The following is a 25,715-nucleotide window of genomic DNA, read 5'->3' on the forward strand; positions in this document are numbered from 1 at the left end:
AATGCACAAGGCTTTGAAGCTGCAATAGCTTGACACCTCCTGTCAGGACTGTGCTTGTTCATGGATTAATTGTGGCTTCACTCTTTAGTGGAATGGGGTTAGAAACGATTCATTCTCTCTCTGCTGGGAGTAACTGAGGCTGGTCTACATAGAGCAAATTTTCCTCAAAAATACAGAAAACGATGAATGTTGCCATTGAGGTTATGGGAAAATATGCCCATACAAAGTACAGATGTGTCACCACATACAACACTGAGATTCATTTTCCTGTGGGCATACTCAATAAATCCATAACAGATTAATAACCATAATAGAATCAATGAAAGAGCGCATTCAACCAGTGTGCAAAATACAAACAACTGTACAAAAACAAAGTAAATAATAATAATAAATAAATAACCAATGAGTATTGAGAATATGAATCAGAATCAGAATCAGGTTTATTATCACCGGCATGTGGCATGAAATTTGTTAACTTAGCAGCAGCAATTCAATGCAATATATAATAAAGAAGAAAAAAGATTAAAATAAATAAATAAGTAAATCAATTACTGTATATGTATATTGAAGAGATTAAAATTGTACAAAAACAGAAAAAATATATATTATAGAAGTGAGGTAGTGCTCATGGGTTCAATGTCCATTTAGGAATCGGATGGAAGAGGGGAAGAAGCTGTTCCTGAATCGCTGAGTGTGTGTCTTCAGGCTTCTGTATCTCATACCTGATGGTGACAATGAGAAAAGGGCATGCCCTGGGGGCTGGGGGTACTTAATAATGGATGCTGCCTTTCTGAGACACCACTCGCTTGAAGATGTCCTGGGTACTTTGTAAGCTAGTATCCAAGATGGAGCTGACTAGATTTACAACCGTCTGCAGTTTCTTTCAGTCCTGTGCAGTAACCCTTCCATAACAGACAGTGATGCAGCCTGTCAGAATGCTCTCCACAGTACATATACTGAAGTTTCTGAGTGTTTTTGTTGACATACTAAATCTCTTCAAACTTCTAATGAAGTATAGTCGCTGTCTTACCTTCTTTATAACTGCATTGATATGTTGGGACCAGATTAGATCCTCAGAGATCTTGACACCCAGGAACTTGAAACTGCTCACTCTTTCGACCTCTGATGAAGAATCAATGAATGTGAGTCCATGGGTTGGGGGAACATTTCAACGATGGGGTGAGTGAAGTTATCCCCTTTAGTTCAAGAGCCTGATTGCTGAGGGGTAATAGTTGTTCCTGAACCTGGTGGTGTAAGTCCTGAGACTCCTGTGTCTTCTTCCTGATGGTAGCATCGAAAAGAGAACATGGCCTGGGTGGTTGGTGTCCCCGATGATGGATGCTGACAATACTCCAAGTAGACGTGCTCAAAGACATTATCTGTACATAAGGGCCTTATGACGGATTGGGCCTTATCCACTACTTCTTACAGGATTTTCTGTTCAAGGGCATTTGTGTTTCCTCACCAGACTGTGATGCAACCAGTTAATAAACTCTCCACACATCTGCAGAAGTTTATCAAGGTTTTAGACATCATGCCAAATCTTCACAAATTCTGAAGGAAGCAGGAGCAATGCAGTGCTTTCTCAGCAATTGCACTAACATGCTGGGCCCAGGACAGGCCCTTCAAAACAGTAACATCAAGAAATTTAAAGTTGTTGACCCTCTCCACTTCTGATCCTCCAATGAGGACTGGCTCATAGACCTCTGATTTCCTCCTCCTGAGGTCAACTATCAGCTTCTTTGTCTTGCTGACATTGAGTAAGAGGTTGTTGTTGTGAGAACGCTCAGCCAGATTTTCAGTCTCCCTCCTGTACGTTGATTCAACACCACCTTTGATTCAGCCTATAGCAGTGGTGTTGTCAGTAAACTTGAATATGGCAATGGAGCTCTGCTTAGCCACGCAGTCATAAGTATGAGGCAGGTAGAGCTGGGGGCTAAGCACACTGCCTTGTGGTGCATCTGCGCTGATGTAGAGGAGATGTCGTTGCTAATCTGAATTGATTGGGGCTGCAAGTGAGGATATCCAGGATCTAATTGCATTAGGAGGTATTGAGGCTAACATCTTGAAACTTATTGATTAGTTTTGAGGTGATGGTGGTATTGAATGCTGAGCTGTACTCAATGATATATTTATCTTTGCTGATCAGATGTTCCACTGTCGAGAGAAGAGCTATACAACCTTCAGAAGACCTAATTCAGTCTTTAACATGTTAAATCATTGAAAGAACCTATGTCTGTAACAGTATGGAAAGTATAATGTGAACTGTTCTACAGTCTTTCAGACTTTTGGGGATTACATACTTAAAATATCAAAGTCATTCAATACACTGTTCCAGAATCCTGGGTCACTGGCATAAATAAATATACAATTAACAAATGTAAGATCAATTCTCCCATCGGGTATCCCACAGTGAGAGAGGATGTATGTCGGGAGCACAGCTGGGGATATTCAGGAAAGCAGTGCTTACATTTTTGTACAGCACATTAATGGGCAGGAAAATCAGGGGCTGCAGTTTTTCAAATGAAACCTGTAATCAGTGTTAAATTACATACACGTTCAATTCCTGAAGATCAAAAGATCCTTAAGGAATCCATGAAATCACTGAAGTTTTTTTCCCCCGGAAGCAGTAATGGATGAAGTTAAAGATGTTGTTCAACACAATGTGAACGCTGCGATCTGATGAGGGTACAGAGACCCTTAAAGATATAGCAAAGCTAAGGAGGGGTAGTGATCCAGTAAAGAAAGTATGATCTGAGTTCATCCATTTTGGTGGGAAAAAAAGAGTCAGTGGAGGGACACAGCAGGTCGGGCAGCTTTTATGTAGGAAAATAGACAGTCGATATTTCAGACTTGAGACCCTTCATCTGGTCACCAGTTCAGATTACTTCCTTTTATTTAGAAATCTATCAATTTTTGTTTAGAATGACAAAGCTACCTTTATCCCACAAGGTAGGGAACTCTGGAAGTTCACTACCCACCGCATGATGACATTTCTCCTCATTTCAATCCTAAATAACCTAATCTTCATTTTCAGTTTCTGACATCCTAGTTCGAGACTCTGTGGCCAGGGAGTATATCCTCACTGCATTGACACAGTCAAATCCAATGAGAATTTTGGTGCTCTCTCATTCTCATAAACATAGAAAACATAGAAAAAACTACAGCACAATACAGGCCCGTCAGCCCACAATGCTTACTTACTTTAGAAATTACCTAACATTACTCATAACCCTCTATTTTTCTAAGCTCCATGTACCTATCCAGCAGTTTCTTAAAAGACCCTATCGTATCTGCCTCCACCACCATCACCGGCATCCCATTCCACGCACTCACCACTCTCTGTGTAAAAAACTTATCCATGACATCTCCTCTGAACCTACTTCCAAAATCCTAAAATGGGCCAAGTTTACTCAATTTTTCCTGCCTTCCTGGGACCAGTCAGGTAAATTGTCACTGCATTCCCTCAATAACAGGGTATCTCCTTTTAGGTAGGGAGAATCAAAATTATATACAGCACTGAAGATGCATTCTTAACACGGTCTTATGCAATTGTGGTGGAAACCTTTACCTCTGTGTTCAAATGCTCTTAGAGTTTTTCTGACTGTCTGCTGCGGCTACATGTTAGCTTCAAGTGTGGACAAAGACATCCAAATTGGCATTTTTACATCAGTTTTCACTGTGAAAGATGCCAACACCATGTCTGAATTACATCAGAGGTCAAGGGGCAGTCACCTAGTGCTGCCTCAGATTTGTATTTTAATCAGTGGCAAGGGAAATGCACAGATCCTAGATGATTAGTCTATTGTCCACAATACATAAAGGAACTGACCAGAAAAGCTGATGATGCAGGATATCCAGTGTGATAGTTACAATCCTGATATAGTGGCTGAGTGGTGGGTGCGGGTGAGTCCTGGGCTGGACACTCTGCTTATGTAAGGAAGGTGAAGCACCTTCCATAGCCTCTCCTTTCCAGGTGTAGCGATTAGCACAGGACCACTGCTTGGCTTGTCATGAAGGAGGTCACATGTGCACGGCCTCTCCTACACGACTGTGCCCATAGCAACACCTTCACACGGTTTTCCTATTCTTACGGAGTTTGCTATGTTATGACGTGACCGAGTGTCCAGCAGTGTAACTGGGCCGGCAGGCTGGGCTCATCAGCCTTGGTTGGCAACCAGCCTAGGAGAAGGACAACTCCAATTCCAAGCCCACGTAGATGGGACTCGTTCGCCTTGCCAGGCAGTCTGTCTAGGAAGAGGAAAACTCCAATACTCAACCTACAGCCTTGTGATCCTCACAGTCATCGCAGCTCACCATGCCATTGTAGAATGTCCCCCAGCCTAAAAAGTTTAATCGGTCGGCACGCACTTACGCAACTATAAACCTACGCAGTGCAGGTGGGAAAAAAAGCCCCACAGTGATAGAGTTCCCTCCTGATCTTCACAAGCGAAGAACCACCCATCATCATCAGCTGAGATGTATTGGGCTGAACTGTACTCACCTCACAGTGTTTGTCCTATTGAGAATACTCTACAAGGTCTTGCCTGCAGACATTGAGACAATGATTTATCTCTGACTACCACAATTGTGCTTTGCAATGTGTAAGTCAGAAAGAGCTTGAGGACGTCTGCCACAGTCTTCGACCTCTGATTCTACAAATGGACCCATTTCAGGAACCTGCTGGTGGTGGTTTTTCATGGCCTGCTGCCATTTACCTTATTGAGCAGAGGCTGTGCATCTAGACAGTGCTGACAGAGTAGCTAAGGAAAGCAGGAGCTGTGGATTTAATAGATGACATGCCCTGCAGCTGTGGTGTACCATTAGTGGAGAGTATGAATATACAGAGTGGTCGATGAGATGTCAATCGGTACTTTAGCCTAGATGATGTCAAACGTTGATGGTATTCCACCACAGCCCTGATGGTGCCTTATAGATGGTAGTGAAGCTTTGGGCTGTCACATGGCAAGTCACTCACCCACTGAATTGCTCTTGCAGTCTTGATATATGTATCTGCAGAGTTTCTGGCCACTTGTGATACCTTGGGACATAGATGGGAATACCAGATGCAGGTACCGCAACTAAATGCTACATTGTAAATCCATGCTTCAAAGGTAAGCTACTTGCAAGACAACACAGGGAACCTTGCTATTGTGAATGCTATCAGATGTTGCATAAACCACATTCTAGGGAAGCTTTCAGTAAAGCGAATCAGCCCACACATGATTCCAGTCAAATTATACAGTTAACTCATAATACTCTCTGGCATGGGTTAGTCAACTGAACAAAGAGTACTGGAAGAAGTTCCACTGTTAGGTCCTTGAGTTACTAGACATAGACAGTAAATTCCATCATTACCCACAGATATCTTCAAGAACAGATTGAAATATAAACTACTTGCTGATGATGATCAAAGCACTGTTTACAGTTGGCAATATTTTAAAGTTTTGTCCAGCAATAAATCTGTTGAACAGTGTGCTCTGCCAAACCTGTTTGGCCCCAAAAGAGGAAATCCAGAACCACAAGACACTGTAGGAGCCAGAGAGAAATTTATGGCCAAATCCTGTGGTGGATATTCCCAGTAAAAGGTGTTGACCACAGATAGGGCAATGGCCCCCCAGGCACTGGGTTTTCAGAAAACACGAAGATAACACTTTAGAATTCTCAGTCCAGAGAGCTGTAAATACTTACTTTTTGAGTCATTTCAACCTATCCCTGATTGTGTGATTACAGAAGAATCCAAAGTTACGAGAATATTGCAGGAAATTGGAGATCAAAGAACTGATCAGAATCAGAATCAGGTTTAATAACACTGGCATATGTTGAGGAATTTGTTGTTATATGACAGCAGTACATTGTAATACATAATAAAAAACTGTAAACTTAAGTAATGTATATATATTTAAGAAGTTAAGTAAAAAGGTAATGAGATAGTGTTCACTGTCCTTTCAGAAATCTGATGGCAGAGGGGAAGAAGCTATTCCTGAATCGTGTATGTGTGCCTTCAGGCTCCTGTACCTCCTCCTTGATGGTAACAATGAGAAGAAGGCATGTCCTGGGTGATGGGACTCCTTAATGATGGATGCCACCTTTCTGAGGCGTAGCTCCTTGATGGTGTCCTGGACGCTGAGGAGGCTAGTGCCCATGATCGAGCTGACTGGGTTCACAACCTTTGATCCTGTGCAGTGCCCTCCCCCCCACCACCCTATACCAGCCGGTGATGCAACCACTTAGAATGTTCTCCATGGTACATATATGAATTTGCGAGTGTCTTTGGTGACATACAAAATCTCCTCAAATTCCTAATGGAAATATAGTCATTGTCATGCCTAATTTGCAACTACATCAATATGCTAAGCCCAGGACAGATTCTTAGAGATGTTGACACCCAGGAACCTGAAATTGCTCACTCTTCCCACTATGAGGACTGGTGTGCGTGCCTTCTTACCTTTTCTGAAATCCACCATCAATTCCTTGGTCTTACTGATGTTGAGTGCAATGGTGTTGCTACAATACCACTGATCTATCTCACTCCTGCACACCTTCTCGTCACCATCTGGAACTCTGACAACTATAGTTGTGTCATCAGCAAATTTATAGATGGCATTTGAGCTGTGCCAAGCCACAGTCATGGGTATAGAAAGAGTGGAGCAGTAGGCTAAGCATGCATCCTTGAGGTGTGCCAGTGTTGATTACCAGCAAGGTGAAGATCTTATTTTCAATCTATACCGTTTGTGGTCTTCCAGTGAGGAGGCCGAGGATCCAATTGCAGACAGAGGTACAGAAGCCCAGGTTTTGGAGTTTTCTGATCAGAACTGTAGGAATGAGTGTGTTAAACACTCACTGAGTTGTAGTCAATGAACAGCAGTGTTCTGTAAGTATTAGTATTGTCCAGCTGATCCAAGGCCACATGAAGAGCCAATGAGATTGCATCTGATGTAGACCTACTGTGGCAAATGACAAATTGCAGTACGATCAAACTTAATCTTCTTGTTGAATTGGCTGCAGTGTTTTTGTCCAACTCCTGCATCTCTTTCTTATAATCACAGTCCTTAAGTACTTCCAATAATGCCAGGAGCATGAAATTGAAGTTGAATCCTGAAGTAAAACATAAAGGAGAAGAAAAGGGATTGCATTAAGCCTTGGAAAATATTTCAGACCTGGATGGGTCCTTGACACATCATTTGTTTTTGCCTCCGAGTCTGTAGATGTGGTGGCTACATCAGGCGGCAGATCTCACCAAGGATAAACGTACTGAGGCTCAGAGGTCGGAGATATTGCTCCTCTTTCAGATTCCATGAGTCACTAATGCATTTCTTTTCTTTTTTCTCCACAGAGGCTTGCTGTGCTCTGCATTCTTCCACTCGTGGTGTATTTAAAGGGGAATTCAAGCAAATATTCTATTTATTTATTTATTCAGAGAAACCACACAGCCCTTCCAAACCTTCAAGCCCAGCCCCCAGCAACCCACAGATTTAACCCTAGTCTAACCATGGGACAATTTACAATGACTAACTAACCTCACATCCGGTACGCCTTTACAAAGCTGGCTTGTTAAAATCAGCAAAATAGTTCAGCACTCGGAATATCCTGCGGTTTTGTTTAGCAAATCAAGTCAACTTTGGAGAATAACAACTGCCTGTGCAAACACACCATTAGCCAAAGGAATAAGTCAACTTCTAGGTTGTAAGTGGTTGCTGAGAAAAGATACAGTACAAGCCTACCCAATATCAGAAATGGAAGCTGACAGAGCTGAAGGAGCAAGTTAAATGAAGTGGTAGATTTCGGTTTGAGTCCAAAGGCACAATGTTCCCAGACAGAGGATGAGGCACTGCTCCTCAAATTTGCATTGGGCCTCATTTTAACAGAATAGGGAGCCACAGAGCAATACAGCAGAGTGGGAAAGGGGGTGGAGAATTAAAGTAGTCACACAAAGCTCAGGTTACCTCTGCTGACTGAGCACAAATGTTCTGCAAACCCGTCCCCAATCTGTATTTACTTTCTCCATGCTAAAGGTGACCGCATTGCAGACTTCAGGAACTTGATCTTTTTGTCAGTATCAGTCATCTGTCTATGAAGTAAACTCAGCACGTATGTTTTGTTCCTCTTTTTCTGATTTTCTGATGCTGGGTAACGCAACTAGTCTGATCTGCTGGGCACGTCTGCCTGCTCTGCATTTCTCAGCTCCTACATTCTTGCGTCTATGTTCTCACTTTCCAAAGGTACACATTCACCCTGTTGGCCTTACTGTACAGCCTTAAATGATCACCCCAGTTCTACCCTGCAGAGATCTGCATCTCGCTCACTGCCCTGCAGCTCTTGAGCCTTCCCATTTCAAACAATGAGTCTTCAACTTGTAATGTTAATACTGTTTCTATTCTCATGGATGTAGTCTAACCAACTGACTATTTTTGGCATTTTTTATTTCTATGTTATATTTCCTGCATTTTTTTCATATGGAGTATGTAATTTGGAATGAGACAATGTCTAAGTAAACAAATCCTGGGATCTGCTTCTTTTTGCCCTGAGTGTTTATAAATTTCCTTTCCCAGAACAAAGTTCTTTTCTACTCCAATGTTGTTCCAATTATGGTCCCAATCTTCTTTCACAATAAAGCACAGTCTTCCACTAGAAAAACTCAGCAGCACTTCCCAGTAATATTTTTCCAAGTGTAACTAAATATAAAATCCAATATTTCTGTTCATTTTAGCCAACAACAAACTAAGTTACAAGTCAAAACATAAAATCACAGATAGAGGAAAGGTAAGGCATAAATCCCAGTAAACATGTAACAGAAATCTTGTGACTAAAAATTACAATGAATGCTGAAAATTTGAGTTAGGAGATAGAAAGAAATTCTCAAAGAATAGCATAACAATCAGCAAGTGAAACAGAGAAAATAGATACCATACATAACACTTATAACAAATTCTCTTTTAAGTATTGAATAGTCAGTATGTTTGCAGTTTATCCTACTTTATGGAGGAGGAATTTTATAATGAATTGCTGTGAATTTAAGCATTATTCAGAAAAGCGAGTCAAGATGGAACCTAGCTGCAGTCTCCGTCAAGGTCATGGCTTGACAGAGACATGTGAGAGACTTTTTAAGAAGTTATTCTTCTGAAAAAAAGTCTAGGGAAGTAAAATTGGAACGGCCATTTCAAGGGTTTGCGGTCTATCCTAGAGGTGCCACAGGGCCAACAGTGCAGTTCCCTTTGTATTGATGTATCTCCATGAACAATGTACAAATGAACAAATCATTAATCAAAGCCAAAATGAGATCCCTCTTTGGTCATGTGGTTTATCTGACCAGCATCCTTTGTCAATTATCCTTTTCTCCCTAACAATTCAGCTTAGATGGACTTCCACAAGGAAACCAATTACTGGGAGGAATGTTGCAAAGGGGTAGCAGAGACTTCAAGGGTTAAAATCTTTATTCCTTGAACAATGTATTGAATAGAATAGAACTGAATTGACTTTATTTCTTATAGACTTCACATACATGAGGAGTACAAATCTTTACATTACCGAGGAACTTAAAGCTGTTTACCCTCTCAACCCCAGATCCATTGATGTCAATAGGGGTCAGCCCGTGTCCATTCCTTCTGTACTCCACAACCAGCTCCTTTGTTTTTACGACATTGAGGGAGAGATTGTTTTCTTGACACCACTGTGTCAGAGAGATGACTTCTTCCCTATAGGCCACCTCGTTATTGTTTGAGATTAGGCCAGTTAATGTAGTGCTGTCAGCAAATTTAATTAGCAGATTGGAGCTGTGGGTGGCGACACAGTCATAGAAACATAGAAAATAGATGCAGGAGTGGGCCATTCGGCCCTTCGAGCCTGCACCACCATTCAGTATGATCATGGCTGATCATCCAACTCAAAACCCTGTACCTGCTTTCCCTCCATACCCCTGATCCCTTTAGCCTCAAGGGCCATATCTAATTTCTCCTCTTAAATATAGCCAATGAACCAGCCTTAACTGTTTCCTGTGGCAGAGAATTCCACAGATTCATCACTCTCAGTGTGAAGAAGTTTTTCCTCATCTCGATCCTAAAAGGCTTCCCCTTTATCCTTAAACTGTGACCCCTCGTTCTGGACTTCCCCAACATCGGAAACAATCTTCCTGCATTTAGCCTGTCCAATCCCTTCAGAATTTTATACGTTTCAATAAGATCCCCCCTCAATCTTCTAAATTCCAGTGAGTATAAGCCTAGTCGATCCAGTCTTTCTTCATATGAAAGTCCTGCCATCCCAGGAATCAATCTAGTGAACCTTCTTTGTACTCCCTCTATGGCAAGAATGTCTTTCCTCAGATTAGGGGACCAAAACTGCACACAATACTCTAGGTGCGGTCTCACCAAGTCCTTGTACAACTGAAAAAAAAAATAGGGTCAATGAAAAAATACACATAAGCAAGGGCGGACAAACAACAAATGTATAAAAGACAATAAATTGTGCAAGTACAGAAAGAAAAACAAAATAATAATAATGAATAAATAAGTAATAAATAGTATTGAGAACATGGGTATACAGGGAGTAAAGGAGGAGAGTTAGTACACAGCCCTGAGGGGCTGCTGTATTGAGAATCAGAGGGTTGGAGGTGAGGGAGCCCAGCCTTACCACCTGCTGGCGATCTGACAGGAAGTCCAGGATCCAGCTGCACAAGGTAGGGTCAGGGCTGAGGCCTCTGAGCTTCCTGTCTTACCTGGATGGAATTACAGTGTTGAATGCTGAACTGTAGTCCAAGAATAGCATTCTCAGATAAGCATCCTTCTTCTCCAGATGTGTAAGGACGCTATGTAGAGCAGTGGCTATATTGTCGTCTGTCGATCGGTTGTGTCGGTAGGTGAATTGCAGGGGGTCCAGTGTGGGTGGTAGCACGCTGCAGATGTAACCCTTGACCAGCCCCTCAAAGCATTTGCTTATTATTGAGGTGAATGCGACAGGACGCCAGTCGTTCAGGCATGTTACCTTGGTCTTCTTTGGTACAGGGACAACGGTGGATAATTTGAAGCAGGAGGGCACTCTACACTGGGAGAGGGAGAGGGAGAGATTAAAAATGTCTGTAAACACACCTGCCAGTTGTGCTGCGCACATCCTGATACCCGCCCTGGGATGCCATCCTGTCCCGCAGCATTGTGGCTGTCCGCTTGTTGGAAACACCTGCGTACCTTAGCCTCAAAGATGACCAGGTTGCAGGTTGTAGCGGTCGTTTTCCCTGGAGGCTCAGAGTCAGACATCGACCCGAGAATAAAAGTGATTGAGCTCATCTGAGAGAGAGGCCGCGATGTTGGCGGCACCACAACATTTGGCTTTAAAGTCTAGAATGGTATGCAACCCTCGCGACAAGTCACGTGTGCTTTTTGTTGTGAATCTTGACTCAGCCTTGTCCCTGTATTGTTGTTTTGCAGCTTTGATAGCTTTGCACAGATCGTAGCTGCTTGTCTTCAGCTCCAGCTGATTGCTGTCAATGTCAGCTCTGTGTCGCGCGGTAAGTGCTGCTCGCATGGTCTGTGCAAAGTCTGAGATCTTCACCAGTACTGCATCCAAAACCTATGGACTCACTTTTAAGGACTCCGCAGCTCATGTTCTCAGTACTATTTATTACTTATTTATTCATTATTATTATTTTGTTTTTCTTTTTGTACTTGCACAGTTTATTGTCTTTTGTACATTTGTTGTTTGTCCGCCCTTGCTTATGTGTAGTTCTTCATTCACCCTATTGTGTCTTTTCATGTTTACTGTGGATGCCAACAAGAAAACCAATGTCAGGATAGCACTGGTGAGGCCTCACTTGGAGTATTGTGAGCAATTTTGGGCACCTTATCTTAGAAATGATGTGCTGAAACTGGGTAGAGTTCAAAGGAGGTTCACAAAATGATTACAGAATTGAGTGGCTTGTCATATGAAGAGCATTTGATGGCTCTGGGCCTGAATTCACCAGAATTCAGAGGAATGTGGGGTGACCTCATTGAAACCTATTGAATGATGAAAGGCCTTGATAGAGTGGATGTGGAGAGGATGCTTTGTGTGGTGGGAGAGTCTAAGACCAGAAGACACAGCCACAGAATAAAGGGGCATCCTTTTAGAATGCAGAAGAAGGGGACTTCCTTTGGCCAGAGAGTGGTGAATCTGTGGAATTCTTTATCACCAGCAGCTGAGAAAGCCAAGTCTTTATGTATATTTAAGGTAGAGGTTGATTCTTGATTGGTCAGGGCATGTAGGGATATGGGGAGAATGCAGGAGATTGGGGCTGAGAGGAAAATTGGATCAGCCATGATGAAAGAGTGGAGCAGACTCGATGGGCCAAATGGCCTAATTCTGCTCCTTTATCTTATGGTAGACATATATGTATTTTGATAATAAATTTACTTTGAACTTTGAATTTGTTCTGGGAGAGGACAAAAACTTCAAAGACTTTGGGGTAAGTTAGGCAGGGAACAAGGTGCTGACAGAAAGGATAAATTGGAAAACATGTGGACATCAAACCAGTAGATTGTAAGGGAGGGCTCAGGAGGAAAATTATAATAAACAAAAAGAAAAGAAATAAAGTAATAACTAATATCTGTGCATTAAGCGCTACAGGTTCAGGGAAATCTAAAAGTTGTAAACTAATCAAAACCAGGAGAGGGAAATTAGAAACACATGAGTAAAATATTGGAGTAGAAGAATGGATTAGGTTTACTGGCCAAAATAAGCCTGCTTATAAAAATGCACGAAGTAATAGGAACAAATCAGCTGAAATGTGGTACTAATTCAACTTGGAGAGAATAGCTCAGAAGCCAGAAAGCATGACAAGATGACGATTATGACGGCAAATTAAATGTGCCCCTTCATAAGATGTACAGGACATAGAAAATGTTAGGACAAAGCTGTTATCTTTGTAATTAAGTATGAATCCACCCATTGCTGAGAAGGAGAATGACAAGAGGAAACCAGGCCACAGAAACTTTCAGAATCAGAATCAGGTTTAATATCACCAGCATATGTCATGAAATTTGTTAACTTTAAAGACAATGTTAAAAAATAGAGTAGATTTTAAAGCTGAGATATGCTGAGATCAGGTATGAATTACTGGAATGAATAGATTAAAAATAGATAAATGCAGCAAAAGCAGAATGGTTTTAACAGCAGATTTTAGTTTACATTTGTTTTCGAATGAGTAGACTTGTTCTTATCAGAAAGGGAATGAATATTTTGAGTATGATGTATAGTCTTTGGAATTAGAATCAGAAACAGGTTAATATCAATGGCATAAGTTGTGAAATTTGTTGTTGTGTGGCAGCAGTACAGTAATAATACTGCAAATTACAGGAAAAAGTATATAAGTAGAGCAAAAAGAGAAAAAATGTAGTGAGGTGGTTTTCAAGGGTTCTCTGTCCATTCAGAAATCTGATGCAGAGGGGAAGATGCTACTCCTGAATTGAGTATGTGCCTTCAGGCTCCTCCTGTACCTCCTCCCCGATGATAGCAATAAGAAGGCATGTCCTGGGTGATGGTTGCCGCCTTTTTGAGTCATCACTCCTTGAAGATGTCCTGGATGCTGAGGAGGCTGGTGCCCGTGATGGTGCTGACTGAGTTCACAACTTTCTACAGCTTTTTCCGATCCCGTGCAGAGCACCACCCCATACCACACAGTGATGCATCCAGTTAGAATGCTGCAGAAATTTGTGTGCCTTTGCTGGCTTAACAAATCTCAAGTTCCTAATGAAATACAGTCACTGTCGTGCCTACCTTGTAACTGTACTGATACGTTGGGCCCAGGATAGATCCTCGGAGATGTTGACATCCAGTTACTTGAAATTGCTCACCCTTTCCACTTCTGATCCCTCGATGAGGACTGGTGTGTGTTCCCATCTTACCCATTCTGAAGTCTACAATCAGTTCTACTGTACCAATATGATTCAAAACCAAATAGGGTGCAAGACATGCCAGGTTTAATAATAATTCACGAGTAGATCTAGTTAACAATCCAATGGCGCATAAGCATTTATGTAATTATGATCATAATTTGAGCATGTTCAAGAGAAAATCTAAGTCACTGCTGAGCTTTTTTAAAATTTATTGAGATTCAGTGTGGAGTAGGTCATTCCAGCCCTTCAAGTCACACCATCCAGCAACAACCCCACCTCCCAATTTAATGCCAGCCTAATCACGGGACAATTTAAAATGACCAATTAGCCCGCCAACTTGTACGCCTTTGGGCTATGGGAGGAAACCGGAGCCCCCAGAGGAAACCCACATAGCCACAGGGAGAACGTACAAACTTCTCACAGGCAGTGGCAGGAAAGGAGCCCGGGTCACCTGTACTGTAAAGCGTTGTGCTAACCATTACGTTCTCATGCCACCCTTTCTAGATATAGGTAAACCAGCAAAATCTGTTGGAATATAAAGCAGCAGTGGAAGGTGACTTTAGAGAATCTTGTGTAGAACAAACCATTTTATATCAGTGTATGCCAAGTGCTCTAGAACATAGAACACAGCACAGTACTGGCCTTTCAGCCCACAGTTCTAATATCAATCATTCCCTTCCGCATTGCCCTCCATTTTTCTTTCATCCATGTATTTCTTAAATGTCCTGGCAGAGCTCTCCACACACCCACCACCCTGTGTAGCCCTGTGAAAAAGTCTCCAGCTCCCCACTCTATGCTTCTTATCATCTTGTACACCTCCATCAAATCACCTCTCATCCACCTTCTTTCCAAAAAGAAAAGTCCAAGCTCCCTCAACCTTTACTCATTAGAAATACTTTCTAATCCAGACTTGATCCTACTAATCAAATTCTAATTGAATGAAAGAGCAATAGGCAACGTTGAAGTCGGTGGCATTAAAATTACAGAAAAGGATGCAAACATGTAAAGACTATCACAAATCCTCATAGCTAGGGGAGATAAGATTTCTGCCGGATGCACAATTTGTTCTTTTTTTTGCACAATGGATGTTTGAAGTTTCCTTGAACAGGTTCGATTGTGTTCCTTCTTTTGATGGTTGCCTGCAGGAATCATAGAGTCATAGAGAAGTCCTGCCCTTCAGCCCATCTACTCCATGCTGACAAACCATTTAAACTGGCTACTCCCACTGACCTGAACCAGGACCATAGCCCTCCATATCCCTACTATCCATGTACAGTACCCATCCAAACTTCTCTTAAAAGCTGAAATTGAACTCGCAAGCACCACTAGTGTGAGCAGCTCATACCACACTCTTACTACCCTCTGAGTGAAGAAAGTTCCCTCATGTTCCCCTTAAATTTCTCACCTTTCACTCTTAAGCCACGACCTTTGGTTGTAGTCTCACCCAACCTCAGTGGAATAAGCCCGCTTGCATTGACCCTATCTATACTTCTCATAATTTTATATGCCTCTATCAATTCTCACCTCAGTCTTCTATATTGTGAAGAATACAGTCCTAACCTATTCAATCTTTCCTTATAACTCAGGTCCTCCAGACCCGGCAACATCTCTGCACGCTTTTGATCTTGTTTACATCTTTCCTGTAGGTACTTACCAAAACTGCATGCAATACTCTAAATTAGGCCTCACCAATGTCCTAAACAACTTCAACATAATATTCCATCTTCTGTATTCAATACACTGATTTATGAAGGTCAATGTGTCAAAAGCTTTCTTTTCAACTCTACCTACCTATGACTCAATTTTCAACAAATTATATACTTGTATTCCCAGATCCTTTTGTTCTACCACACTCCTTAGTGCCTTACTGTTCACTGGGTAAGACCAACCCTGGGTGGGCCTACCAAAGTGAAACACTTCACCCTTGTCTGCATTAAATTCCATCTGCCATTTTCAGCCAATTTTTCCAGCTGATGCAGATCCCTCTGCAAACGATGATAGACTTCCTCACTGTCCACTACACCCCCAATCTTGGTGTCATCTGCAAATTTGCTGATCCAGTTAACCACATTATCATCCAGATCATTGATATAGATAACAAACATCAAATGACCCAGCCCTGATCCCCGTGGTACACCTGCCTCCTTCTCCTCTGTAAACTGTACAGGGTTCATGAGGTTGATGTCACTCTGCCTCACTTCTATAGACCATGTATCTGTCTCCCAAGTAAATACAGATGCAAACAATGTTTTTAAGGTCTCCCCATCTGTTTTGGCTCCACACATAGATTATAAGTCTGGTCTTCTAGAGGACCAATTTTGTCCCTTGCAATCCTTTTGCTCTTAATATACCTATAGAGTCCCCAAGGATTCTCCTTCAACTTATCTGCTAAAGCAACTTCATGCCTTCTTTTAGCCTTCTTTGGTCACCTGCATTTAGGCACCTACTTGTCTATATCTTTAACCAGAGCTTCAATGTCTCTTGAAAACCAGGGATCCCACCACTTGTTATCTTTGCCTTTTATTCTGACAAGCACATACAAGCTTTGTACTCTCAAATTTACGTTTTTGAAGGACACCCACTTTGCCAGAAACAGCCAGTCCCAATCGACACTAGCCAGATCATTTCTGATACCATCAAAATTGGCCTTTGTCCAATTTAGAATTCGAACCAGCAGACCAGACTCTTTGCATATTTACTTTGAAACTAATGGCATTGTGGTCACTGGATGTAAATTGTTCCCCTAGCAAACTTCTGTCACCTTTTTGTCGCCAGATTCTGTACACATACTTTGATAATTAATGTATTTTGAATCTTTTTAAAAACAACAATAAGATTAGATAGGAGAAAGTAAGCTAACGTAAGGAAAGCTTAAAAGAAACAAGAGAAATCAAAATCAGCAGATAAATATTTGAAAGAACAGTGAGGAAAGTAGTAAAATGAGCATCTTGAAAGATGATAGTATTGGAAATCTATTTGAAAATCAGGAAGTAACAATACCATTGAATAATTATTTTGAACATTTATTGGTGAATATGGTGGATGAAAATGGTAGCCCATAGGGGTTATTCTGAAGAAAGGTCTAAGAAAGGTCTAGGATTCAGCCAGAAGAAACTGAACCAAAGTTTTACATCAAGAGCTCTTCATTGGAGCACTAATGTATGATTACTCTACCATTTTGTGGCACTGCAATTATGCTAAATAGGAACAGATCTGTACACCACACAATCTATAATCTCATTGGAGCCTATCACTGACTCTGCGATTGCAATCAAGCCATGGGATCAATCTTGGTTTAATGAGAGGTGCAGAGGGCATGCAATTTTCAGTACTGGGCATAATGAAATATGAGGTGCCAACCTAGTGGGGATATATCACAAGATTACTTTTATGCTAATCTTCTTAAGAACATACAACAGACAAAGCTAAATGCTCCCATAGCTGACAGATCAGATCTAATCATTTCATTCCTTTCATGTCGAATTGCATTTCAACAACTAAGAAGAGGAGGGAGCTCCATTAACATCCTCAGCCTTGATTGCCAGAGAGAAGGATTCCCACCATCACTGAAGCCAGACTTCAGCCAATTCACTTCAAAGGATATTAATAAACAGTAGAAAAGGCTGTATAAAATATTACAGAGGACTTGTGCTCCAAAACTCACTTACCACTGGCCAAACGGTACCAATGCATTTGCAATACCGGCATCAACATGACAATGTGAACAATTTCCCATATGTGTCCTGTGTACAAAAAAGAACAAGCCCAGTTTGGTAAAATGCCACCTAATTATTCCCTTCTTAGTCATTGGCAAGGCAATGGATAGTGCCTTTGACAGTGCCACAAAGTTGTTCACTGTACCACTCTACTCTAGATGTCATCACAGCCTTTGCCTTTGTAGGTGAGATTAGGATGACTGGCTTGGCACCAAGTCTGCATTTGACCAAGAGCCACATTATGGATGTCTGGTAAAAGGGGTAACTGAGAGAAAAAATACTCCAGTGATTAAAGGCTTATATTGCAAAAGAAAGATGGCAGCATGCTTGGACGAACCATTTTTTTAAAAAACTGAGATGCAGCAGAACCTAGATATCATTCAGGCCACAAAAATACCAAGTACTAACTATCTCCACTGTGAGGGAGTCAAATCACTTGTTTTTAACGTTCAGTGCCATTACTGTGTTCCCCAACATTCATAACCTGGGGTTAACCACTGACTTAAAAGTCAAGTGGACCAGCAACATACAGCAATTACCATGGCAACAGGACCAGGTAAGAGATGTGTATTATACACTGAGTAACTCCCTCCCAAGTGTTCAAAAATTCCCTTTCCATCATCCACAAGGCTTAAACCAGGAGAGTGATAGAATACTCTCCTCTTGCCTGAATGAGTGCACCTCCAACAGTCAAGAACTTAACTGGTAAACACTATCAGTCACCTTATGCATCCATTCCATCCACAAATAGGGTTCAGTAAGGTGTTGTGCGCTAGTCATAAAATGTACTGTTGTTCCTCACCTAAGTTACTTTGGGAATAACTCCCAAACTTATGGCTACACACCAAGAAGGATAATTTACCCAGCATATGCATGGAAGCACTATCATATTTCTCTTCAAATTGGAAGTGTACCAGTCTTTCATTATTACTGGTCTAAACTCTGGCACTGCCTGCCCCAAAATACTATGGAACTACTTTACCATTTTCTCAAGGTCAAGTGCGGTTGGTTCATAAATGATGGCCTTGTCAAAGATGCCCATATCCTGAAAGCCAATAAATAAATAGAAAGAGAGAAATAGGCAAATAAGAAAATATTGGTATTACAGAGCAACAATCTTCCAGGGGCAGGTGGTGTCCACTCCAGGATTTTAAAGGAACTAAATGGCATTGTAGATGCCCTTGGTGTTGCTGTCCCAAGTGTTTTTGACTTATAAATTATTCCTTTAAATATAAATTATGTGTGTTTCTCAACTATATAAGAAAGTTGAGAGTGGGTTACATTTCCCAGGTTGGAAGATTGCAGCCCAAAACTGGTCTGTGCGATGCCCAGGGCACAACTGTTGCATGGTTGAAAATAGTACCAGTGCAGTGTTAGCCAGCTTTGTCTGCATTTCTGGGCAAGTTAACTGCGGAAATTAATAAGGATGATAGGAGTTCAGAAAAGTGCAAATTCCTTGTTTAGTACAAGGTAAATCATTTATGTGAAATTGGGGAATGATAGTTTTTTTGTTAATCAAAGGGCTAAAGGCCAAATATGCATTTGAAGTGTTTTGTCAGCAATCAACCCTGGCCTTAATTAATGTCAGAATCTTGAGAGGCTAAATCATATATTCCTAATTTTAGATTCCTCTGTTTTTTTTTCAGCAAGAAAAACAGAAAAATAAATACAATAAAGGTTACACTTAAAGTCCATATGGCTTAAAATATCATTTTCTGAGCTCATCTTTTCATATGACTCTAATTTGCTTCTGGCTTTTCACACACACTAAGTGAAAAGGAATTGGCACATGAGGAATCCTCATTCCCCGATGATATTTAATGTAACTCTGAGCTGTGGGATGCTGCTGCTACCAGTTCCCAGAAACTATGCGGAGATGAAAATAAGTGGAAGTAAAATTAAATTGATGTTTCATTGGATGCCTGGGAGCAAAATATTTTGGCTGTGACCCCAGTGCTGGAAAATTACCCCACCTGCCTAGAACTTAATTTTTATGCGGCATAATTTTATTTCTTCTTTGGCAACAAGCTGAGCAGCTTTTTGGAGCTTCTACTTAATAGCTATCTTCCGTTAAAGACCAGCAATCATTGCAGGCGCCTCAATGGGGCAGCTCCATTTTAAAATGCAATCTAATGTACCAGCCTACCAGAAAAGCAAAAGGGAAATTCATGAGAAAGTTGAAGAAACAGACACGTCTTTTTCTTGCAAGAATTTGTTTTAAAGAATCACTGCTGTGTATACTTGGCACTGCAAAAAAAAACATCAAAATGATTGGTTTGAGTTTCCTTCCCTGCACATCAATGCCTTTATCAGTAGTGAATCTGAACAATTTGATTATTTCTCTTCCACTTCCTCCCTTCTAAAAGTACTGATTATAGATATAGCTTAATAGCTGTAGCCAGCTGCTGGTATCTTCCCTAAGTGTATCAACCCAAATTATTAATTTTTGCAGATCACTAAAAGGAAATTTAGCCAAACCTGATCTTTTCCTCAGACAATGACTAAATGCATCCAGGCAAAATCACTGGCTAATAAAAGGTAAAAGGATTCAGAATAATCATTTGAGGGCAGGACCTCTGCAGTCCCTCAGCTGAAGTAGCAGTCCTAACACAACCCACATAGTCAGCTTCAGATCTAATCATTATAGATAGCATTGTATTGATACTCTCTGCTGGAAGCAGAATAGCAAATCAGAATTGTGCGCAGTGTGTTAATGGCAAGAAAGCTGACGCAGAGCGGAAAGAGCAGGTAGGCGTTCATAGACTTCTAGCAATTGGTAACTAACTCTTTGCAGCATTCACAGTTGCTGAGGTAACGCAGAGGTGTTGACAATACTCCGTTACGCCAACTTGAAATCCAAAGCAACAAGCACAAAATGCAGGAGGAACTCAGCATCTATGGAAGAGAGTAAACAATCGACGTTTCAGGCCAAGACCCTTCATCAGGACTGGAAAGGAAAGGGGACAGAAATCAGAACAAGCAGGTGGGGGAGGGGAGGATGAAGTAGAAGGTGGCAGATGATAGGTGAAAGCAGGACAGGGAAAGGGGCTGAAGTAAAGAGCTGGGAAGTTGATAGGTGAAAGAGATACAGGGCTGGAGAAGGGAAAATCTGATTGGAGAGGATAGAAGATCATGGAAGAAAGGGAAGGGGAGGAGATTCACAGGTAAGATAAGAATGGGGGGTGGTGAAGGACAGGATTGACAGCAATTACCAGAAGTTCAAGAAATCGATGCTCATGTCATCAGGTTGGAGGCTACCCAAATGGAATATAAGGTGTTGCTCTTCCATCCTGAGTGGACTCACCTCTTTTGTCCTCTCCTATCAGATTCCCCCTTCTCCAGCCCTGTATCTCTTTCACCAATCAACTTCCCAGCTCTTTACTTCAACCCTCTCTCCCTCTCCTGGTTTCAACTATCACCTGCCACCTTGTACCTCATCTTCCCCTCCCCCACTTTCTTCCGACTTCTTTCCCCTTTCCTTTCCCATCCTGATGAAAGCTGAAATTTGCAGCTCTCTCAATGGCCAGCCAGCTCCCCTTTCCCTAACCCCAACCCCAACCCGTTTCAGACATCACCAGTCTTCCACTCCTCCACTAAGCTATCAAGGCTGTGATTACTAACCAGCTGAAGGAGACATCAAGTTTTCTTTTATCTCTCCAATAACGTGCTGAAATGATAATCAGCATTTATTGACATTCTAACAAGCATTAAAGGATTAAGAATAGCTCACTCTTGTTTTTGGATGAGAAAAGAACTACGAATTAATGCCTCAAGAAACAGTAAGTAAAATTCTGTTTACAGAAAAGCCTTAATACTCCACTGCATGTTTAACTCTTCAGGTTTGAAAATTGAAACCACTTCTAAACAAAATGGCCTAGAAATTCTACTGTACCTTCATTAATGTTCTGGATGGATAGCTATTGCAGTAACATATCAATGACCAGTTCACTCATAAAATTGCTGCTGGCAAAGGTCCGGAAGCACAAAAAGGTAAACGTTAAATTTATGTGTTTCCAGTCTTGTGCTGTTAAGACCACGTTTCCTCAGAAAGGCCCAATAGTAAATATTTCAAGATACAACATTCAAAATTGTTCAATGTCGTCTCCAATACACAAGAGTAAAGGAGAACAAAATAATTGTTACTCCAGATCCATTGCAGCACAAAAGAACACAATAATAAAGTAAAGCAATAAATATAAATGCATAAGATGAGCTTTTATAGATAGACTGACTGTCTGTACATAAAGTGACATTGGGTACAGGACTGTCCGTATATAAGATGACTCTGGCAGGAAATGATAAAGTAGTGGTGATGGAGTGGGTTAGTGGCTGGACTGTTGATCAGTCTTACTGCTTGGGGAAAGTACTGTAACTGTTTTTGAGTCTTAAACATGAGAAAATATGCAGATTCTGGAAATCCAAAGCAACACACAAAATACCGGAGGAACTCAACAGGTCAGGCAACACAAATGGAAATGAATAAAGAGTCAGCATTTTGGGCCAAGGCTCTTCTTCAGGACCCTTCTTCTTCTTGAGTCTGGTGGTCCTGGATGCTTCATAGTCTGCACCCTGCAGAGAGTGGGACCAACAGTCCAAGAGCAGGGTGAATGGAATCCTTCATGATATTGCTGGCCTTTTCCTGGCATCGTTCTGCATATATTGTGGCGAGCATTTGATCCATAATGACAGACGAGGAAGCTCATTGAACTCAACAGCCATTTTATTGTGATAAACACAAAACACCGTGACCCCGAGAGTGAACCCCCCCCCCCCCAATTTCATACAGATGGGGATGGTCATCATCAGATACTTCAGTTACAGTTAGGATGCCCCACAAATACACAAGCAAATATCTGTATAACCCAAGCTAAAATGTAACAATAAGTGAACTAGAACTTCCCACCATAATCCCACAAAAACATTTTAACACAGGAACAATAAACAGTGCTGGTCATTAGAAGTGCAGGGGCAGCCTGTCGACCACGCCTCCCCCAGAGCATCACATTGCCCCCACCTGAGGGATCAGCCATCCTCAGCAACCCCAGAATCCATAACAAAGTCCAAAAATCTTGGTGGGCGTGGACACTGCCGCTTGTTTGTGTGAGGCAAGGGGCAGGGCACCCGGAGTATCACTTCCTTCCTCCAGCCTTGCTGGCTTGGTGGTGACCAAGGGTGACACAGTGCCAGCTGGTGCAGCATGACTGCCTTCCAATGCTCAGGTAGCTGCACCCGATATACCACATTGGAAATGTGGCCAAGCACCTCTCCCAACCCCTTCCAGAGGCTTCCAAGTCTGGGGAACAGGAGGGGCGGTAGACCCATACTGAGGCCCCTGCATTGGCACCCGAGACTGGCGGCTCGGCCCCTCCTGGGACGTGCAAGCATTGCAGCAGTGCACGAACAGCTCCACGTCCTGCCTGTACCCAGGCCAGCAGAAACATTCACACAGCCTGCCCAACATCTTTACAACTCTGAAATGGCCGGCCCCCACCTACCCGTGCGTCAACCACAGCATGGAACCCCCGGGGGACCACCAGTAGCAAGAGATGTCTGTCACCATCGGACAACTGCTACCAACCCGCCACATGCCTCCAGCATTCCCCAGTGGAGTACAGGGCTTTGGCCTCTGCATCCAAGGCGGAGACCTTTTCCCATTCTGGCCGCTGTCCCACACCCAGCCATCCCCTTACCCAGGGCAGCACAGGATCACTGACCGCTCACTGCACAGCTGCTGGTCCGTGTGGGGGGTCATCACTGGATATCACCTGAAGTGTTACTCCACTATTTAAGAAGGGTGGGGGGCAGCAGAAAGGAAACTATAGACCTGTTATCCTGACATCAGTGGTTGGGAAGTTGTTGGAATCAATTGTCAGGGTTGAGATTACGGAGTACCTGGAGGCACATGACAAGATAGGCCAAAGCCAGCATGGTTTCCTGAAAGGAAAATCCTGCCTGACAAATCTACTGCAATTCTTTGAGGAAATTACAAGCAGGTAGACAAAGGAGTTCAGTAGAAGTGGTGTACTTGGATTTTCAGAAGGCTTTTGACAAGGTGCCGTACACGAGGCTGCTTAGTAAGATAAGAGCCCATGGGATTACAGGAACATTACTAGCATGGGTAGAGCATTTCCTGGTCGGCAGAAAAAAAGAGAGGGAATAAAGGGATCCTATTCTGGCTGGCTGCCGGTTACCAATGGAGTTCCACAGGGGTTGGTTTTGGGACTTCTGCTTTTACGATGTAAGTCAATGATGTGGACGATGCTATTAATGGATTTGTGGCTAAATTTGCCGATGATACAAAGATAGGTGGAGGAGCAGGTAGTGTTGAAGAAACAGAGTCTGCAGAGAGACTTAAATAGTTTAGAGGAATGGGCAAAGAAATGGCAAATAAAATACAATGTTTGAAAGTATGGTCATGCACTTAGGTGGAAGAAATAAACAGGCAGACTATTACTCAGATGGGGAGAGAATTCAAAATGCAGAGATGCAAAGGGACTTGGCAGTCCTTGTGCAAGATAACCTAAAGGTAACCTCAAGGTTGAGTTGGTCATGAAGAAGGCGAATGCAATGTTGGCATTTATTTCTAGAGGGAGAGAATATAAGAGCAGGGATGTGATGTTGAGGCTCTATAAGGCACTCATGAGACCATATGGAGTATTGTGTGCAGTTTTGGACTCGTTATCTTAGAAAGGCTATACTAACATTGGAGAGGGTTCAGAGAAGATTCACGAGACTGTTTCCAGGAATGAAAGGCTTACCATATGAGGAACCTCTGGCAGCTCTTGGGCTATACTCCCTGGGGTTCAGGTGAATGAGGGAGGATCTCATAGAAACTTACAGAATGTTAAAAGGTCTGAACAGATTGGATATGACAAAGTTATTTCCCATGGTAGGGGATTCTAGGACAAGAGGGCACGACTACAGGGTTGAAGGATGTCCTTTTAAATGAGATGTAGAGAAATTACTTTAGTCAGAGGGTGGTAAATCTGTGGAATTTGTTGCCACGAGCAGCTGTGGAGGCCGAGTCATTGGGTGTATTTAAGGCAGAGATAGATAGGTTCATGATTGGCCTAGGCATCAAAGGGTATGGGGTGAAAGCAGGGGAGTGTGGGTGACTGGAGGAATTGGATCAGCCCATGATTAAATGGCAGAGCAGACTCAATGGGCCGAATGGACCACTTCTGCTCCCATATCTCATGGTCTTATGGTCCTTTGGCCATAATCCTTCAATTAACCATGTTTAAAAATGGAAGAAAATATAGACTGTTGGTCAGCTTCTGACGATTCACACTATTGATAAACCTTTAGTCTGAAAACAAACAAGGCATTTGGGTAAAGTGTTGTGAAAATAAGGTCATTTACAGGGTTAAGGAAAACAAAAGATCATAATTTTTTCAGTTAAATTCAGATTTGAGGAAACCTAGGAATGAGTTGGTAAATTGTATGTAGGTGCAGTGAAAAACTTTGTTTTGCATACCCTCTGCACTGATCATGTCATCACATCAGTGCATTAAGGTAGAACAAGGGAAAATACTAATCGAGTGCAGAATGAAGTGTTGCAGTTGCACAGAAAGTGTAGTGTAGGCAGATGTTCAGGTGCAAGGACATCAATAATTAGCTTGTCTGACGAAGAGTCCATCCTTATCGTACTAGGGTCTAGGGTCGCCATGCTGCAGGACTCCTTCAATGACGTTGACTGGAATGTCTTCCATGATGAGGATGTCTCCGAGTTCACATTTGGAGTCACATGCATTGATGATGTTGTCTCCCAGAGGTTGGTCAGGGTGTTCCCGAACCAGAAGCCCTGGATGAATAGTTCCCTGTGAGCAGCACTTACCGCACGGCACAGGCAATCAGCAGGAGCTCAAGGAAAGCAGCTACGTTCTGCGGAAAGGTATCAAGGCTGCGAAGCAACAATACAGAGGCAGTCTGAGTCAAGATTCACAACAAACAGCTCATGTGACTTGCCGCAAGGGTTGCATACCATCGCAGACTGCAAAGCCAAACGTAGTGGTGCCGCCAACTTCGCGGCCTCTCTCCCAGATGAGCTCAATCGCTTTTACGCTTGGTTTGATGTTGCTAACTCTGAGTCTCCGAGGAAAGCCACCGCTAAACAGCCTGCAACCTGGTCATCTCTGAG

This window comes from Hypanus sabinus, chromosome 12 (genome assembly GCF_030144855.1).
Source record: "Hypanus sabinus isolate sHypSab1 chromosome 12, sHypSab1.hap1, whole genome shotgun sequence".
NCBI lineage: Eukaryota > Metazoa > Chordata > Chondrichthyes > Myliobatiformes > Dasyatidae > Hypanus > Hypanus sabinus.